Genomic DNA, 5095 nt, shown 5'->3' with positions numbered 1-5095 from the left:
TTATTATTATTATTATTATTATTATTATTATTATTATTATCTTTACTGATGATTTGGGCTGGAAGGTGCCCCTGAGACTGATCCTGTCCTGCCACTGCAGGAAAAGGCACAGGGGATGAGGATGCTCAGAATGAACAAGACCAGTGTCTCACAAAGTCTTGAAGGATGCAAACAGCACAGAGAGCAGCTGTCCTGCAGGACTGAAAAAAACCAGAGGAGCTCACTTCTGTGAAAATCTGTGGAAGGAACTGGAGCTAGTTTAAAAAAAAAAAAAAAGTATTTTTTGGTTTTTGTCCCCAAGAAGAAAACTACAAAGGGTACACTAAATGTCCTTCTTCAAAACCTTCTTGGAAGCTGTCCTGCACTGCACCAAGAATAGCTGGGGCCTGCTAGAGCAGAACTGAAGAGCACACCAGAGAAATGAGGAGCAAATGGCAACTCCATATCTGGCTTTAACTGTGCCTGTGAAACCCTTCCTGGCACAACCATGAATACCCAGTTTCATCACAACTATTTTTAGGCAGTTCTTTGACCTGCTTGGACCATAAAGTTTTTAATATAACAAGAGATAGAGGTATGTACTTCAGAGAGTGGCACCTCTAGTGGATTCACTCCAGCTAAAAAAGCCTTTTCCTGTGAATGTCAATGGACTCACAGTCGGTTTTTGGATTGGGTCCTGGATATTTTCCTCATTTCTGAATCTCAGAGAAAAATAACAGCATCTCTGATAATCAGCTGAGTTTTTTTACTCCTTACCACCTTGCCAGAGCACTGTGGGGGAGTCTGGTGATGTTCTGAAGGACAGAAAAGAGCTGGGAAGCCAAATCCTTGTAGAGACAGTTCTTGCTACTGAGGTGAACACAGAAACAGAAACTATAAAATATTGGTTTAAAGAGGGTCATGAAAGAGAAACTGAGTCCAGAAGTGCCCAGAAAGCTTGATCCATGAAAAGAGAGGCGCCAGGAAGGATCTCAAAAGGCCACAACAGAATCACTCCCTGATTACAGAAAGGAAAACTGCAAATAAAAGAGAAGAGATTTTGTGCAAAGTGGATGTGCTTCTCAGAGTGCCCACCATTTATTACCCTGATTGTGTCATTAGTCACATCTCCTGCTCCAGATGATCAAATATGGATGTGTTTTGAAAGATGGGTTCAAAGAACATTGGAATATAAATCTCTTGGAAATGAAACACCCAGTGTTCAGGACAAAAAAACTCCCTCTCATCATGTTATTTTCTGGTTTTTAAGGTCTTTAATAGATTCAGAGAGAAGACTTATGGCAAGGCATCTGGACTCCTCAAATGCTGCATTAATGGAAGACAAGTGCTGTACAAATCCTTTCCAACGCTCCATGAAGACAGAGCAATTTGTTTTCTTACTGTTAACCTTTATTAATTTATTGAGTTTCAGTTGAGGAAGGTCATCAGAATGAAATAAAGAAATGAAGGAATGAACAGAATGCATTTCTGCTGGCAAAAAAAGCAAGAAGCAAACTGTGAGGAAGAATGAACAGAATGCATTTCTGCTGGCAACAAAAGCAAGAAGCAAGAAGTTAGAAGTGCTAAAAATATGCCAGAACAATGGATCATCCTTTCTCTGCAATTTTCTTTTTTTTCCTCCCCTAACATCTGCAGCATCTTTATAGAAAGTTATTTATCTCCTTCATTGCCTATTTCTACAACAGGAACAAACATGGCCTTACTCAGCTAACAAGCATATCATGAGGACCTGTAATCTTAACAAAACATAAAAATTCAGTTAATAACTAGAGAATTGTCATGTCCCCCAGAATACTGCCTCTGCTATTTAACTCCTAGGTCGCCCCTGAAAGTTTTGATAGAAGGCTGAATCAGGGGATGGGGTAAATAACTCCCAAATTAACCAATATATACATATTTTGAAAAAAATAATTGCATTTCAGTGCATAGGACATTTATGGGAAGAAGTGAAATAACCAAAGGATGTATAAAGGAAAATAGATTCAGGAAGACTGAAATCTCAGAGTACAGAGAAAAGCTTATACAAGTCAATTAATTTTACAACTTTCCAGCCCAGAAGATGTTCAGTTTTGTTATGTTTCTCTGCCAGGTCAAATGATATTGATATCGAGCCAAAAAATATTCAAAACAAAAAATAAATCACTCTTATTCCATTGACACCTTTAGATCCTTTTCTACTTAATATTATTTTTCTTCAGACATATTCCATTCCCTTTATTTTCTTCAATATCCCTATTAAAAACTGTCTTTTGTAATGAAGAACAAACTCTTTTCAGGAGATGTTTTGTCCTTTCCAGAGCTTCTACACCCACTATTTAGGCCTGTTCATGAGGGTCCAGGGAAACTGTAAGTGCACAGCTCTTCAAAATTCAGTCATTACACAAGGGATGAATAATGGAGAGTAAAAGCTGTCTCCATGGCATCCAAGGGGCAAAAGGTACCTCACTGGTTTGTTATTCATAAATGCTGCTAACAAAGTACTCTTTTCTTCATATGCAAGTTTTTTCTGCTGGGCCCCCAGGAGATTTGTCATTAGCAATCTTGATATCTTAATTATTGCACAGGCTTTTTCTGCCTTGGCTTCAGAGCTCTCCATAGACATGGCTGAGTCCTTGGCTAGACAAGATTCTCAGAGGCAAAAACCCAGAGTTTTCTCCATCTTAGAAATGCAAGGGTCTGGCCACATGACTGCAGCACAAAGTCTAAAATTGTAATTGTGCCAAGTAGCTATTAATGATGAACTGGAAGACAGCTTAAGCCCAACAGAAATATCTGAAACTCATCTTGTTTAGAGAAAATTGCCTCAGAGTATATGGAATCACTTCCCATCAACTTTCTCATGCCTTACTGGCAAGGGTATTTCTTTAGCTGTAGATCCATCAAGAATCTCTCTGTTCCTGTGGGGAGTTCCCCTGTCCATCACTGTGAGCTGGAATTCTCTGAATTAATAGGTTTGTCAATCTTATGGCTGGACAGAACTATTACAAGCCTTGAGGCTGATCTGTGTAGCATCCCACAGACTGCCCCTGGCTGCTCAGAGAATCAGGGAAAAGCTGCAGGAAGGCAGCTCTGGAGGTGCCCCAGCCTTCTAAAGCAAGACCTTCAGCAACACCAGACTGACTGTGACTAGAACTTAGAAACTACAACTAAGAACTCACAACTTCTGAGTAAACTGCTCTGGTGCTGCAACAACCTCTGGCAAATCAGTTTTTCCTGACGCCCTCCTCAGCTGCAACCCACACTGACCCCTTGCTCCTGGGGAAGAATTCCCTTGTCTTGTTGAGTTGATCTTGGTTCAGTCCTCAGAAAGCCTCCTCTGTTCACTCTAAACTGATGCCACCTGGCAACCCTGTAATCCCATTTTTTTGTTCAAAAGTTTCTCAAAGATGCCTTCTAAGTTGTTGTGTAAATGGTGAACACTTTTGGCTCCAGTGTGATCACAGCAGCTGCAAACCAGAGGTTCAAGACACTGATTACTACTCATAGTTTGAAAACTGGCCCGTCTGCTGGGCTTTTAAGAACCCATACAGGCCAGTGTGTGATGGCAGACAAGGGACATAAAAGATTTTTCCCATATAACAACAAATATCTAGTTTATGCTAGTTATCCCTCTGCAATTGGAATTTCAAGGTAAAATGTCACCTTCCTCACCAGGGTGGAACAACATGGAACTGTCAACACGGAACTGGTGGAACTGCTCTGTGGACATAATTACTCACAGTGATTATAGAGGGTGCTCAGAAAATTTATAGCAACTGGGAAATTTTATAGAACCACTTAGGCCTTTGCCACAATCTACCATGTAATAAATAAAACAAGCATGGCCCGGCTTTTCAAGTTGATATCTACAATAGAGGCTTGCCCAGACTTCTTTTCAGAGACACTAACATCACAACTGGTAAATAAATGAAAAAGAGTTTTCTCAGCTCTGTTCTTGGAGAACCACAGTTAGATTTGATTTGCTGCTATTCATGAGGGTCACACTGTGCTCCTTTTCCATGCATATTTAAGAGGCTGTTAGCTTTTTGCAAAACATTCCCTGAACCTGCAAATTTCATGAGTTTTTCCTGTAAGTGGATTATATTACATTTCTCAATCAACTCAGTAAAGGCTGCAGTGCCAGAGAGTAAAGGCTTTTTGCCTTACACCTCAAGGTCCAAGAGCTCTCAGACACAGCAAAGCAGCAGGAACGTTCACTCTCTGTGCATTTGTAACAATTAACTCTTGCAGAAAAGAGCTCACATTCACACACATTAATTGTTCATCACTTACAATGACTCTTCTGCTCTACAAACCCGCCAGGACTTCTTCAGGGTTTTTTGTTTGGTTTTGTTTTTTTTTCAAAGCTTAGTAACTTGTGCAAGGTCAGTTCCTTGAAAACTCGGGAAAATGCATTTGTGGGGTAAAAAAAAAAATTAAAAAATCCATGAACTGGGTTATTTTGCTCTCCAGAAGGAAAAAGCAGAAAGCTTTGGAGGCAGAGCCAAACAGGGCTGCATGGGAAGCAGTGTTGGAAGGGCACCTGCTCTCCAGGGAAGGAAGGAAGGAAGGAAGGAGGGTCCCACAGAGAAGGGGGTGATGCATCAACAGGCGATTCCTCCCTCGCAGCCGGTGGCATTTCCATATCTCGGATTTCCTGCCTCCTTGGTGGCTGGGCCCCGCTGAGCTCATCGCCAAGTGCTAAAGGAATTCCACCCTGAGGAGTGGGAGGGAAATACCAAGGCTGGGTGAAGGAGGGCCTGGCTCACTGCTGAGGTGAAGAGGCAGCTTTCTGATCCCTGCATCTCCGATTGGGCGGTGCAGGCTCCAAGCAGGCCAAGTGTCACTGTGATATTCCATGAAAAATCCCTTCGCCAGGATTTCTTCTCCTGGCAAGATGAGAAGCCTCAGCTTCTCCATGTTTTGATCCTCTGGAATGCGACTTGGAGAATTGTTTGCCCAGCATGTGAATTGTTTTTGCCTAATGACCAATCGCAGCCAGCTGTGTCGGACTCTCTGATTCTGTCATGGATTTTTATTATTCATTCCTTTCTAGCTTTCTGAGGTCTCCTTTCTCTTTCTTTAGTATAGTTTTATAATATAATATAATATAATA

The sequence above is a fragment of the Geospiza fortis genome, unplaced genomic scaffold (assembly GCF_000277835.1).
Source record: "Geospiza fortis unplaced genomic scaffold, GeoFor_1.0 scaffold55, whole genome shotgun sequence".
In the NCBI taxonomy this organism is placed as follows: domain Eukaryota; kingdom Metazoa; phylum Chordata; class Aves; order Passeriformes; family Thraupidae; genus Geospiza; species Geospiza fortis.
Note: the sequence above shows the minus strand (reverse complement) of the source record.